Raw genomic sequence first — 16346 nt, forward strand, 5'->3', positions numbered from 1 at the left:
ATCTTTACGAACTGGCAGTAACAAAAGAAGTGGCTCTACGGCAAACACGACACGAAATCGGAATACATCGAGTGGTGAAGTTTCAGGAGAAGAATGAGGGAAAAGCACGGCCTGAAGGAGAGAAGCGCTGTTATCACTGTAATAAGGGTAACCATAATTTTAAAAATTGTAAGTTCAAATCTTATGTATACGCTAAATGTAAAACAAGAGGGCACATCGCGGCGGCTTGTAAAAGCAAGATTGTTAGAAATCATTGTGTTAGTTAGAGTGTTGAAGAGATAGTTAATGGTGAATGTTCCAATTCTGAAATTTTTCAAATAACTGAGGTATACTCAAATAACTATATAGAGCCATATTATGTATATGCCAAAATTAATAATTGTGCTGTAAAATTTGAAGTAGATACAGGGGCAGCACTATCGTGTATTCCACTCAATATTTATGAACATAATTTTTCAAAAGTAAAATTACAGGCAACTAGAGTTAAACTGAGGACATATAATGGGCAAATTATTTATCCTGTAGGAGAAATTGTTGTCAAAATTAAATATAAGCAGGTAGAAGTAGAAGGCAAGCTAATTGTAGTTAGAGAAGCATGTAGAACTTTAATGGGGCGAGATTTGTTAACTAAATTTAGCATAGGTATTCAAACTATAAGGAATGATGTTAACGCGCTTAGTATGGCAAGCAATCCTCAGATTTTGACTCCACTGCTTAATGAATTTAAGCAACTTTTTACTGATGAGTTAGGGTGCTATAACGAGGAAAAAATCAGGCTTGAAATGATCGAAAATGCGACTCCAATTTTTCATAAACCAAGGCCAGAACCACTTGCGTTCAAGGGTAAAATACAAAAAAAGCTGAATAGGTTAGAGCGATTAGGTGTAATTGAAAAAGTACCAACAGCTAAATGGGGAACTCCATTAGTTCCTGTAATGAAACCAAATGGGACAGATATCAGACTTTGTGCTAATTATAAAATCACTATTAATAAATATTTAAAAGATGTGCATCACCCTTTACCTCGTATAGATGAAATATTTGCAGCCTTACAAGGTGGTGAGAAGTTTACTAAGTTAGATTTTTTAAATGCTTACAATCAATTAGAGGTGGATGATGAAACTAGTGAGTTATTAGCTTAGTACTCCAAGCTAATAACTCACTAGTTTCATCGGCCCCTGAAAGGAATTACTCAACCACCGAAAGAGAAGCCCTGACCCTTGTCTGGGCAGTAAATAAGTTTCGCGGATATCTGGAAGAAGCGCCCGTCATAGTTGTTACCGATCATCAGCCATTGCGTTGGCTAATGAGCCTAAAGTCTCCGAGTGGACGACTAGCTCGATAGTCCCTCCAAGTCCAGCCGTACAACTTAAGGATCGAATACTCCGTTTTTCGACACTGAACAAGCTTTTATTCTGAGCGAAAACTCAGATGGCTTAAACAAAGGTGAATTACAATTAATCGGTTTTCTCTGGTCTGCTGTTCCCCTACATGAAAAAAACCTGTTAATCAGAAAATCAGATAAGGAGGTTATCCTTTTGATTGAGTTTATTGAACAATAAGTACTTGATTACTCACCAGGGAAAGCCAACGTAGTCGCCGACACCCTGTCACGGCCACCAGGAGTTCAGTCGACCGAAGAGTGCCACGTCGGGCTGATTTCGATCGAAATGCCGCGAGAAAAACCCGAAATTCTCCGACAGAAACAACTCGAAGACCCGGAGGTAAAGAAAATTATTGATGCCTACGAACACGGGACCCCAGAAGAAACCGAACGATGGTTGGCTCGCGGATATTTGCTGACCCAAAGAATTCTGTATCGCTACACGTCCGATGACGATAACGAAGAAGCACAGCTCGTAGTACCCGCTAATGAGCGCAAGAAAATTTTGCAAGAATATCACGATTCACGCACGGCAGGTGATTATGGGGTAGACCACACCCATCATAAGATTTCCCGGAAATTTTATTGGCCCGGATTAAAACGAGATATTCGGGAGTACATCCAACACTATGGTGCCTGTCAACGCTATAAAGCCAGTAATCAACGACCCGCTGGCTTACTTCAAATTCCGATAATGCGACAACGTTTTGAAGTTTGTTTAGACCCCTTCCCCGTGGCCCCCAGGAAGAGAAATGGATACTCATCGTGGAAGATTGCGCGTCTAGAAAAACACTAAGCCCTTGCAGCGAGCTGGATACCCAGTCCTAGGTCTTGCGTTTTTTTTCTGCATTGATACTCGAAGTCTTAGCCCATTTACTTCCCGCCGGGTTGATCCGCGGACTCACTTCTCCTAAAAAGAGGGGTAAGTGGCTGGACTGCTACGAGTACGGAGTCTACGTGTACGAGTATGGAATTTACGTGTGTAAGTACGAACATTACCCGTAGTATAGTTTCGCGACGGACTCATACCTGTGCGTGACGGACTGTTAACTGTGCGCGACGGACTCTACCTGGGCGGTTAAATTAAGTTTCTCTGTCTGGACTATATATATATATTCTTGTACTAGTATGCTTATTATACCACCACCTGTATATATATTAATAATAATAAACATTTGTTACAACAATCGTGAAAGTTCTGAAGGAACCGATTTGGATATGGACAAAAAAGAACTGGATGGTACTGCAAACGATAATATGTTTTCTTTGAACGATTGCATAGTTTTAACTTTTGGACAGCATATTTTGCAATTATTTAAAATCTGTCATATTTGTGGGAAACGCGTAAGCGCAGTGACCCATTCAAAACGGGGATCAATGGTAATAATAAAAACCGTTTGCGTAGCTGAACATATTTTTATCTGGCGCTCTCAGCCTATAGTGAATAAACTTTCTGTAGGAACAATAAAACTGCGCTGCTATTTATTCTACAGGTCTGAGTTTCGAAAATTTTACAAATTTTGCCAAGGCGATTTAAAAAATGCGCCATGTGACAAAATTCTCAATAAATTAATTCATGAAGATTTAAAAATTGGCGTATTTTTGTGCCACAGACATCGAGGCATCCGACACTTATTATGCACTAATAAGTATTCGGAACTCAATCATCAGTTTGACGTATGGCATATGACAAAGAATTTGGCGAAAAAAATCAAAACGATATAAAAGAAGGTACCTCTTCTTGCCGCTTGGAAGTCAAGCATCGTAAATCACCTATGTGTTTTTATGCCACTGCATGGATTCTTGTTTGCTTTCAGGGTCGTAGGGATGAACCCACGATTCATCACCAGTGAAAATCCGATCCAAAATATTCGATGGGTCTTCACCACAGAGCTCTAAAAATTCCCTGCAGCACTCAACTCGAACATGTTTTTGAGGTCCTGTGAGCATTCGTGGAACCCATCTTACACAGACCTTGGAGAGGTATAGATGGTCATGGAGAATCATGTGAACGGTACGAATGATAGAATAGTCATTTCTGCCAAAGTTTTATCTTGATTCGGACATTTTCCAATATAAGTTCCTCCACTTCTTTAATATTTCCGTCAGTAGTGGCAGTGACCAGCCCACCGGCGCGGGGGTCGTTTTCACTGGTCTCTCTGCCCCTTTTAAATTCATTTGACCACTTCTGAACTCTGGAGAATGAAGGCGCAGACTTTTCGTAAGCCGCCTTCATCTCGTTGAAGATGATTTTTTGGTTCTTTCCTTGTTTTGTAAGGAATTTTATCACAGCACGGTGTTCGATTTTTTGCATTTTGTTCGGAACAGCCATTTTCGTAGACTTTGACAATTAATTGCCGGAAAACAAAAGATCCAAATGAGATGAAATTTTGCATGGTTGCCTCTAATGAACGCATCTTTCTTATTCAGTGATCAAATTACCAAAATCTTTATCAGAAATACCAGATACCGAGAATACATTGAACGCCTCTCATACGATTGATGAGAAAATACTAAGGTTTACGTCTGCATATAATAGTATCGGATTCACCCTCCGACAGGATTTTTTCTTACAAAGTGAGAACTGTCGCGAATTCATTAAATCCTAGATGTGGTATTATAAACAATAGGCTTAAAAAACAACAACATGTAAAACGTGGGTAATAAGAGTCATTCGCCCGTAAAAAAAGGTTCCTAAATATTTTAAAGCGGAAGAAGTGTTGTATAGGAATCACTTTAAAAGTTATATTAAGTGGTTACCAGCTGTTATGGTTGGCCAAAGGAGCCCAGTTGTATATATAATTAGTAGTTAGAACAGGACATGTAAATCAGTTACGTTATCCTAGTAAACACAGCACAATATACTAAAATAAATACAATATAATACCGACAAAAATTAATATAGCTTTTAAGAGGCCATGAGGCGGGGACAATCTAGAGATAGTTTTACCACGTAAGTTACCTAGGGTAACCATTCGTTCCGCATTTGGTGGGGCAGTCCCGCATTTTAACAAACTGTCCTACGGAGTGAAGTGTCCCGCATTTGTCCCGCATTCTCTGATTTTCGGAATTTTCTCCAACTAGAGGTTAACACCCAGTATAATAATAATAAAACATTCATTTGCTGCTTTAGTACCATACTTCGAGTTCAGAGGGCACAAATTTGTTTAGGTTTCATTTCTTAAGTATTCTGTGACTGTGACTGTGAGTATTGAGTAATGACGGCACATAACCTATAAGTCAGTGACAACGGACAACGTGTTAAACTTTTGTAGTGCAATTTTTGATATAAAAGAGGGATAGGAGTAATAAAAATAAGTATTGTGAACTTTTAAAACAAGTTCACTCTGTTGAAAAATACAAATAAATTTTTTATTGTTTTTATTTCTCATTTTTTTATAATATATATTTTATTCTTATTAAAAATTGTGTTCAAGATATTTTTGTTTTATTATTGTTACTATTATTATTATTTTGTCCCGCGTTGGACTCAGAAGAAAATGGTCACCCTAAAGTTACCTAGAAAATCTAAACGTACAAGAAAGGCGCCTGACAAAACATCGAAGCACGGTGCATAGCCTCAAAAATTAGTGCAGCACCTCACGAAATTTAAATTCAATTTGCAGATTATTCAGGTGATGTGACATTCTGAAAATATGTTAATATAGACCTAATAATGGTTTGTCTTATCAGATTACAGACAGTGGAACTGTGTCTGTAGCTGCAAAGCAGGAGCAGGAGGGAAATGTAAGCACATAGTTGCCACCCTACTGTATGTTTACAAGTCAGCTGCATTGTTTCTTGTTGAAATCATAAACATTTCATTATAATTTTAGTGCTCAGAATATAGGCCTTCTTAGTTGCACCGATGTTCCCCAGACATGGGGCAAACGGAAGCGGGAAGAACTAGTAGAAGTTGTTCCTGTGGAACAATTTTGCCATGTTAAGTCATCGGAGCATTCCAAATGTGATATGGCAGGAATTATTCCAGAAGATTTCGTACAAAAGTGCTTTGAAGGTAGACATCAAATTATATAAATTGATTTCATATTATCATTTATTTTTTTTTAATAGTTCTCCCGAATTCTGGAGCTGCCATGCTGTTCAAGGAGACTATTAATCCTGAAGATAGGTCTAGGTTGTATCAAATAATTGTTATAAATGGCATCATCAAGCCTTAGCAATTGTTAATGATATAAACACATCTTTATTTAAAAGTTTTTGCAGCTGCTGTTTTTTTCTCTTTTGCAGGGATGATCTCTTCAGTGCAATTTGCGACAATGCTTATCGGAGCGAATTGACTGAGGTAATATACCCGGTTAATATAGATACTCCCTTACGGAGGTGTTGCGTAGCCACCTACAACAAATTGTATCCATGCGACGGATTTGGAATTTGTAAAGACACATTTAAAAGCAAAGCCACATGGATGCAAGAACGACGGTATAGAATAACCGGTTTGTAATCATAATTTTTGTGACCTTATTTAACATGATGTTACAGGTTCAAGATGTTACACCTTATTTACATACAGTCAGGATGACTGGCATACCAAAGCCGTGAAATATTTCTATCCCAAATCATTTAAGGGAACCTATGCCACAAGATATGGCAACAACCAAGAAGATTTTGCCCGGCAAGCATATATGACCAATCTCCCAAGTGCCGAAACTGTAATCCAGTGTGGGCTGATTGGGTACCAAAAGAATCCATGGTTGGCCTGTTCTCCTGATGGCATTGTGTTTCGGGATAAACGACCAATTCGTTCATTGGAAATTAAATGTCCTGTTTTAGGTGAACCAAGCGAACTTGTAACTGAAAACTTTTTATGAAAACTTGTTTTTATAGGTACAAAAAAACCATTACTGAATGTCTTCTATCATTGGAGTACATGGAATTTTCAGAGGGGGTAGGTTGGAAATTGAAGAGACGGCATGGGTATATGGACCAAATACAATTGTCCTTGGCAATTTTAAATTTACTCGGTTGCGATTTCATCATTTATTCAAGTTTTGATAGATCTTTTTATCCCACAAACTGAAAATCTTTCCGCATCTGTCTCGTTAATACCTAAACCTTCTCTATTGCCTGGTTCTCATCAGACAGAAGGTGGTTTTAACATACATTCGCAACTTACGCGGCTGCAAATTAGAGAACTCGCCAAAGTTCGTCAAAATACAGCCGCATATATAGCTGGCTATATTTGTCGAAAAATTCTCCCTCAAAACTGTGTATCATGCAGAGCAGCATTACTGAGCGATGAAATTACAGATTCACACGCATATATTGTCCTAAGAGACTTTGGGAATAAATTAATGTACCCTTCAAAAGCATTTATTGCAGAAATTGTGTATAAAAAAAAAATCATCTTCCAGAAAATTCCGCAATTTAATAACAAAAACTTTTTACTAATGGACGTTGACATTAATTTAGAATTTGTACATTGTGAAGTGCATCATGAACAACTTCTTCATTTTACAAGGTACACTTTAATTGCCATAATGGTGAAACATTTCGTAGGACTTGTGAATAAAAAAATGCATAAAAAAGATTTCCGACAAAATCAAATTATTGATGAGTATTTGAAACAATATGCACCTGCAAATGCACATCTGTGACTTCTTTATTTTGCATTTTTTTATAACATTTTAGATGTTACATTCGAACTACATTATTTATTTTACATGTATACAGGTTTATGTAATGTTGTATGTATGATTTGTTTTTTAATATGCAGAGTTGTTATAGTATTTTGTTCAAATTTGTGTTACTCATTAATAAGTGAAATAAAGCTAATTATTTTTGTTATATTAACAATTATTGGCGTTTCAGTCAAACCGTTTCGTATAGTACTTTGCTCGTCACTTACATATAACTCACATTTTGAAGAGACCACATTTTATAGTGTACATTAAGTACCATTGCGTTGTAATGGGAACAATTTTACACTATAAAATGTTCTCTCTTCAGAATGGGTCGGGTATAAAATACTTAGAATATTTAGACACAACTGAAAGTATTTTATAGTTCGCGCGGCTGAAAGTTAGTACGAATTCATAACGGTAGGTAGCGTCTGTCCTCAAAATTTTATATGGGACTGTCCCCTCTTGTTTACTACTACTCGATGGTTCATTGCTCTCCGGTCGTACGTTTCCGTTCACCCCTTGGCCAATCAGAAATCGAGATTCATTGAGCCGAGGGCGGTACGGTAACATTCTATCTATCTATAATATTGAGGTTAAGTTTTAAAACATAAACATGGTATAATACGTAACTGTGTAGCCAAATAAAGTGGCCTGAATGTACAGTAAATGGTATTATTATACTTGCATGCCCAAAATCACGTGTTTTTTGGGTACTTTAACTTTCGAGCTTTCTACTGCACATTCAAAGAAAATATATTAAATTATTAAACGGAATTACTTAATACATACGGTGAGGAACTGGCAGTTGAGTCTGAAGAAGTGGTCATGGAGGTTGATGGGCATTTTAGGGACCTCCAAGAAATTCAACTGCGCTGGCGTAGTTTGTGGGATCGCTTTGTAAAGGAATTCCAATCCTCAATGGCCAAGCGTTCTGGGGATGAGGGTGGAACACCACCCCCTAAGTGGCGGTATTACACATTGTTGTTATTTTTGAGGGATGTTATAAAACCCAGAAAAACAATAACAAATGTTCCCTCGAATCAACCTGAGCCCAGTCCTTCAACCAGCACAAGTTCCCGTGCTTCTACCAGCCCAAGTACCAGTGCTTCAATCAGCACGATAACCAGTACTAGTTCCAGTGGTGCAACAAACACAAAAAGGAAGCGTCTTGAAAGACAGACTCAAGCTAGTTCGGCGGCCTTAATAGTTGAGGCACTGAACGAAACCAGCCATATACCGGATGCAAGTGATGCCTTCTGCACACGTTTGACAGCAGAGCTGCAAGGGTTGCCATCAAAGGCAAGATCACAATTGGAGATTCAGATTCTCCAATTGTTATATGAAAAAGAGGAGGAATGTGGATTGCACGATTAGAATTTTTGTTTTCAATTTTTTATTATAAATACATGCAATACACAACAAGCATAACTATCATTAATTTCTCTTCCATTGCCATGGTATAGCTCCTTCAGAAACAAAATACTCCTTAAAAAACGTCTTTATATTTTATAACATACAAGCATCCATGTTGTACTGGTAATTTCTCCCATTCTTTCGCTATTAGAGTATGTTCTGTAACTCCTGGCACAATTTGGTTTAAGTATTTTAAATACGAGCTGTCAAAGTAAACGTCAAGTGCGCATGTAGTTATCAAGAACATTTCGTAGTGAATAAGTAACATAAATTCCCAGAAACTTACTATTTGTCATTTCAAAATGAGAACTCCGAAGAATCAAGAATTAGCCAAAAGAATGGGCCACTGCTTCGAAAATTGTGCTGCACAGTAAGCATTCATTTTATTTATTGTAGAGTAAGCGTTAAGTTACGAAATACTAATATAGCATAAGTCAGCAACTAACATAGGATAGGAAGTGATAATTTATGAGGGGTCTCCAATGTACATCGGTAGTGAATAAATGGGTTAAGAAGGGTTGAGTGTGTATTCTTCAAATGGTCCCATCAAATTAAAACAACATCTATTACATGGCGACCCACAATTTATTACAGTGCAAAAAAAATTAAAAAAGCCGTCGTCAGGCACTTTGCACAAGAAGGAGTTGCTAAATGAACTATCTATAATATTTTATTCCGCTATGAAGTACGTAATATAGCAGTTTATAAAACTGGGGGGCGACCAGGGGGTCTACTCTCGACTTGCGTGACATTTGTCACTGATGAGAAAACTCATCATTTCCAAAGTCACTCATTTTCTTAATTGTACTCTCAACAACCAGTGAGATGACAAAATGCACTGACGCTTTTTCTCACCGAAACGATATGGCAACTGCGCAACAACTGTCAAATTAGTTTGACAAGTTCTCATTTATGAAGTTTAAATACCCAAGTATAAAATCAAAAATGAAAGTGAGTGAAGACTTAAAAAGCTGTTTAATAGAGTTTATGCAGCGTAATGCAAAATTGCTTTCGGGAAAATTTTCCTCTCTGGATTCACAAAAGTGGACGCACGGAATTTATGGATGAAATTGGCAGAGGAATTAAACATCTTGCCGGGTCCAGGACGTAACTGGAAATCTTGGCGAAAGCTATGAATAACAATTAAACAAAATATTGAAATATTTTATTTCTATTTTAGACGTCTCAGGATCTGCGCATGCGGACGAAACAAAAAGCTGCAAGAAATTTAAAAGAAACAAAAAAAAAACTGGGGGCGGTACCGCAGATATCCAACCATTAAATTGTATGGAAAAAGAAAAACACTGAGTTTTTGCTGAAAAGATTACTATCAGTGTTATCACTTTCCAGCTTCGGCAACCAGTTTCACAATGTACCTGTTCGGGTTGTCATCTATACATTTGGCTATTTAACTAGCCATCATGAACTTGTCATTTTTGGTAACTTCAATATGCTGGACATAAAGTGGCCCTTATGTTTATCTGTAACTCCGAACCGGTCTGCCCAATAATTAGTGGATATGTTAAATGATTTCCATCTATCGCAATTGATACTAAAACCCACCACATTCAAAATCAACCAGCGTCCCTCACTTCTTGATCTTGCTTTGTCTTATAACCCGACTTGCTCACGAACCTGGAGCATATCAATCCGATTGGTAAGTCGGATCACGAAACAATTATGGCAAGTTTGCAGCTCAGCCTTCCGAGTAGTAGTAAAACTACCACAATTGTGCATATTAACACCGATTACAATAATCTAGAAATAGATATTCAAGTCGCGTTTGGTTGAGCTTCATTCCTTGCATTCCACCACGAAAGAATTTATGAGATCCAAGAAAAAGCCCTGGATCAATCATCGGCTAATCCAGATGATTCACAAAAAGAGAGTACTGTGGAAAAACTTCAGGCGAACAGGTAGGGAAGCCGACTACACAGCTCACAGGATTTACTTGAAGATGCTCGCATTCAAGATCAAAGACGCGAAAAGCGCATTCGAAATCGTTACAAAGCGTTACTAATTGTATGTCCTATGTTTTATTTTATGTTTACCACCTTGGAAACCAATGAAACCTTTCGGCACATCTGGACTCGCTCTGTTGGTAGGATATGTTTTAACAATTTTTATCCACAAAGGCTCAATGATGCAAATCGTGTTGACGTAGCATTCTTGGTATGTGGTATATTTGTTGATAAAAAATCAAAAAATGCATCAATCATAATTTCTTCTTTGGAAAATACACACGATTTTTTCAGTTTGTATGCTGCATTTTGACGCTTTAAGAAAGAAATCAATTTGAAATATTTTGTAATAATTTCATTAATGTTTTCCATTAATGAAATTATAGAGCGCAACATCGAATAAAACTGACCATAAAGAGTAAGGCTTCTTTGTTTTTGATTGATCCTGAAACTAGACTAACAGCACATTTTCTGAGATCCCAGCGACCTGCTTCTTTGAACACCAGTCTTTGTACTCTTCATCTAAACACTTTTGGCTTTTCCGGCAATAACTTTTCTTACAAATTTTGCGCCTCCTCCCTTAGTTCTGGAGGCGTTTAATCGCAATCACGTTTTCTCTGCATTATTAAGAAAATTTGTGAAATACTACTGTCATTAAATTTTTTAAATGTGAAACAACAGTAGCGTCACTTTACCAGCGAATGATGTAAATTTTTGTGAACTTAACATTTTGCGTCAAAAATTGAAGGTTCATTTTTTCAATTTATTGTCTTTTCTACTAGTAAAAAATCATGCTTCATGCCTACTATTAAAAAAAGTGTTATACGTATTAGCCACGTTTGTCAAGCCACTTCTAAACCCCGCGCTTTTGTCACTACTGTACCAGAAGCAAAAAAAAATCACATGGTGACCAAATAATCTATTACAATTATAACGCTGTTTCCAGTCTGGCCGCCTCGCCGATAGTGGTTATATTTAATATAATGAATTAATGTGCCGTCAGCTCGCGGAAAGTTGGTTAATTAGGTTTAGGATTATGTCAATTAATATATGTATTAGGGTAGGAAACACCAGTTAAGGATTCATATGTTCTTTTTAAGTAGAATAAATCATTGTTTTCTTTACTGGCTGGCAGAGCGTTCTATTTAAGCCAGACAAGTTTCTCGTTCTGTATCAAGAGTTTGAGTCAAGCGTCGTTGTGATACTCTTGGTTTTCAGCGCAGTATCACAATCAATCTAGATCACCAATCGGTCACGCTGCCGAGCCACATCCGTAAGGTAGGGTTCAACAGCTTTCACAACCACCATGGCGAGACAAGCAAGCAGAACCGTTGAATTCTTTCAGGGGTCAGTGAAAGAATTAGAGGAGCGTTTAGTGTGCTCGGTGAGGTCGATGCTTTCGACCATCGTCCTGCCGGCGCAGCAGAACGCCACGGCGGTGAAACCTCGTGAAAAAGCAAAGAAGGGGAAAAAACGCAAACGGCTGGTGGCAAGGCGCCTAAAAAGGCACCGAGTCACCTGTCGCCGAAGCCATCGAGATCCCAGTGACCTCATCGGCAGAGGAGGCGGAGAGCGAGGCAATGAAAACTGCAGAAATGGAGATTGAAATCGTCGAGGGCTAACGACGTCCCTTCATCAAGGTCGCGAGACGCAAGTCTTGCAAACGGCCGAAGCCCGCGACGTCTGATTCGGAGTCGATGACACACGACGACGTCAGCGGAGAGGAAGCGCGGCCGAACGCGAAAACGGAAGAAAAACTGCGAACCACTCCACTAAAACGGAGTAGCAGTTTTCGGGACAAGAATACACAGAATAACCGCGGACGTACCCCAAGGTTCGCTGCTTTCGCCACTCCTGTTCGCGATCTTCATAATCTCACGCTTCATAATCAACCCATGCCCAAACTCAAATCTATTAGATACCCCGGTGTTGAGCCAGTCGGCACATTCTCGATATCCGCATCGACCCGACAGGATGTCTGTCAGCACCCGATCCAAGTCGCGCCGCCGTACAGTGACCATTGAGTCGAAGTCGCCGCCCAAAGCCCCAGAACACGCCTCCCCTGCTCCCACAGTAACCACCGAAGCCACCATGACCTCGACATCCTCCTCCTCCTCGTCAGCTTCCACTCTAGCGGTGAAACTCAAAAATATCCCCCAAAATTCGCCCAGAAAAAAAACCTTTATGCACTGCTCATCACTCAGCTCAACATCCGAGGAATTCACACCCTCATAATAAACCCCAACAAGAGCGACCTTCTCCTCTTCAGCCCCATCAAAAATTGAAGTCAGCCACCGATAGCAACATTGAACTAATCCCTCTAAACCACCCCAAAATGACCCGAACCCCTCCGAGAAAAAAACACTTGTCTTCTCTATCGTGATCAAATCTGTCCATATAGGCAATAATGAGCACGACATAAGGACCGAACTAGACCGCCCCAACCTTCCCTTTAACCTAATTTGCCGTATCAAGTCCAAAAAAAAAAAACAACCAATTCACGTCCCTTGTTAAACCAAAGGATCACTCCTTTCCAGAGCCGACCAGCCGACCTGCCATCCAAGAGGCCATTGCGAACGAAGTCGAGGCAGCCCAGCACGCCGACCCAGAATTCGCAACGATGTAGATAGACGAGTTCCACCCAAGACAGGAAGAAACCATACGAGTCATCAAGCAACAATACACATGACCCTCTATGACCACCGATGTACAAGTACACGTCAAGACGTGCCTGGTATGCGCTACTACGAAGCGGGGCGCCCATCAACCCAAGGCGCCATCGAATTTATGGGTCTATACGAGGAGACAGCTTCTGGCAACCAACACCTCCTAGTTGTGACGACATTTTCTCGAAATGAGTCGAGGCATTCCCGATTCCCCGAGCCACAGCCAAGATCACCACCCACTTCTTGGAAAACGAAGCCTTCTGTGGGAGGGACTACCCGAGGTCTATCATCTCTGACAACGGCACCCAATTTACAGCAGGGTCGTTCCAACGGGCGTGCAGACGATGCAAGGCACACCATTGGCCTGCGGTCTTTTTCCATCCCCGGGACCAGGAATTGAAGGAGCTGATGCGGGTCGGTGTTAGCGAATCACCACAGAAACCGTGGGACGAGGCGATCCCTAAGGGCCTCGTCAGCCTACGAAAACGACGAAATGCCGCCACCGGTCACTCCCCCAGCGAGCCCGAAGAACGACATCACCAAGCCCTGCGAGGTCTCGAACAATACAGGAGGTGCTATGATGAAGGCGACCGTCAACCACTGGTGTGTGAGATCGGGGACAAGAGCCTAAGGAAGCAAGACGGAGACGAGGCCGACAATCTACATCCGTGTCCTCCAACCCAACGATTCCATCAACGTCTGAAGCCACATTTACTTAAAAGGATAAGGAATAAGTAGTTTAGCAAGCGGGGTTCTGGCTCGCACCATCCGCACCTTTTTATACCATCAGCATGTTGATCAGTAAGACGTTTTAGAGGTCATTCTTCACCTCTGACCCTGAAAGACCACCAGAAGGTGTACCCTCAGGTAATGGCGTGGTTAGGTATTACAGGTGTTTTATAGGTGTGCTTAGAAACGGAGAAAAAACACTTTTTGCCTGATGTATATTACAGTTAGATGGTAATAGAGAATCGAACACTCACGTCCCTCGTGTTCGTAGACACTAACCTTACGCTATTCGTCCATGAGTTTCCGTTTGTACAAGTGATGAAGATGAATTTACCCAACTCATATATAAGGAAGACTTCAAAGAACTTGAAAAAGTTGTACTTAAATATCAGTTTAATCTTCTTGATGAGGAAATTGATGAAGAAGGCAATATTAAATTGATAAAAAATAAACTAAACAATCTTATGCTTGAGTATTCACCTCAAGAGGATGATGAAGATGAAAGTGGGGTGGAACAGAAAAAAGCTGAAGATGTGGATAATGATGTAGCAGGTTCATCCACAGAAAACATGTGATAAAAAAGAAAACATATAGTGTTTCATTTATTTAGCACAATACCTAATCCAGTTATACAAATTAAATATGTTTTCTAATGAACAATTCAAATGATTGTGTAGATGCATTTTACAAGGAAAAGAAGAAAAAGTGGAAGAACCTTTAGATAATTTACCAAAGCCTTCCACTTCCAAAGAAGGGTCAACGAACTTTCTAAAAGATGATAAGATATTTACAAATGAAAGTGAAAATAATTATGAGAAAAATCTTGCTTCAGTTTCAGAATTAGTGAAAGCATCGGATGAATATTTAGAACAATACAAACCTTTACCTAGGAAGTATATTCAACAGATGCTAACGGATACGGAAGATATATTTGATCATCGTGTTAGGCACGATATGCGGAGTGAAAACTTTCGTTTTAAAACGAAAGAAAAATAAAGTTTTTGTTAGATGGTTAGGATTTGATAAGACCCACAACAGCTGGATTGATAAAAAAAAAATTGCGTAAGCAAATGATGACTCAACACATTATTTAGTATATATTTTCACTTCATTCAAAATAAATCTTTAGTTGTAATTGTTATTTCGTTGAGAGTGGAAGAGCACTTAAATATGTGTAACAAATTTCTAATTACACTAGTTATTCTCCTAACTACTTTGAAAATAAGCAGAAGCGAAAATGCAGTTGTCACACAAACTAAAGTGCAAGTTTTAAATTACACTTTTCCAATTGCTGAAGCCAAATTTCTATTGTATGAAGTCTATAAAAGCAGAGTGGTTTTACATGAATACCCAGCGTTTTATTTTGAAGGAGAAAAGTTTGCTCTATGGGGATGGTGTGAGCCAGAACCCCGCTTGCTATACTACTGGGATAATATGTTAAAAGGAAATGTACATTTTAAATGGCAAGGTGGTTATGAAGTTGCCAAGTCGGAACACTTGATGCAACTCTATGAACTCGATGTAGATATAAAAGAGTGCAATGGCCTAAGTGACCGAAACAAGAGTGACTACCGGATACTGAATCGTTTGACGGATCGTCACATATATCCAGAGAAAATAAAAAAAATGAAGGTGGCAAATGCTGCAAGTACTTTCGCAAAAAGTCTTGGCAACAGTTCGAATGTTTTCAACACATGGTATCATGGTAAGCATGAATACAGCAACTTCTCAGTAAATAACATTTAATACGAATTTTCCTTTTGTATATTAATAGGTAATGGTTCGCTTCCAATGGAGGCTGTAGGAATTGCCAATTTTTTACTGTTTGTGGACCGCTTTTTTGATAGCGTCAGTGGTTTAGTAATTCAACCGAAGAGGGGGAAAATGTGGAGATGTGCTGTTCAACGAAACCCGCCTCATGAAAAATGTCATCGGGGGGATACACAACTTCGTTATTAGTGGCCAATATGTATGGTAGTGAGAACATTAAGCCATTACTAATTGGAAAGAGTGCAAAACCTCGTTGTTTTCGAGGGATCGACTGGCTTCCTGTGGATTATAAATCAAATTCAAAAGCCTGGATGACCAGTGCAATGTTTGAGGAATGGTTTATAACATTGGATAGAAAATTTATTAGAGCAGCAAAAAGAAAGGTGCTAATATTTATTGACAATTTTCCATCACATCCTCCAGATTTGAAAACCGATTTAACATCAATTGAACTTAAATTTTTCCCTCCAAATATAAGATCAAAACTACAACTACTTGACTAGGGAATTATAAAAAATGTAAAGTCATTATCGACGAAGAATTTTAATGGAAATTATAAACGTCATGGAAAGAGATAAACAAATACCAAAATTGAACTTGCTAGATTGTGTTACTGAAATATCCAAGTCTTGGCAACTAGATGTGAAGAAACAAACAAAAAAAAATCAAAGATGTGAGCTTAGAAATCATAGGAAAAGGGCAGCCGCATTTTACCGAATTAGTAAATGAAACCCTGCCGTTATCTCGTACTTTCTGTTTCGATCTTCAACAGGTTCAG

General features: G+C 39.0%; 1 long non-coding RNA gene across 1 annotated transcript; it reads left to right on the top strand.

Annotated features, from left to right (window-relative positions):
- The first annotated feature begins 4945 nt into the window (after positions 1-4945).
- On the top strand, positions 4946-5628 carry LOC135129723 (uncharacterized). Its single transcript, XR_010280637.1, has 4 exons — positions 4946-5019; positions 5078-5168; positions 5221-5402; positions 5459-5628. It is a non-coding gene; the product is annotated as an uncharacterized LOC135129723 (long non-coding RNA).
- Positions 5629-16346: the final 10718 nt, after the last annotated feature.

Source organism: Zophobas morio, unplaced genomic scaffold, assembly GCF_036711695.1.
Source record: "Zophobas morio isolate AGI-343-1 ecotype UQ-CSIRO unplaced genomic scaffold, CSIRO_AGI_Zmor_V1 ptg000016l, whole genome shotgun sequence".
In the NCBI taxonomy this organism is placed as follows: domain Eukaryota; kingdom Metazoa; phylum Arthropoda; class Insecta; order Coleoptera; family Tenebrionidae; genus Zophobas; species Zophobas morio.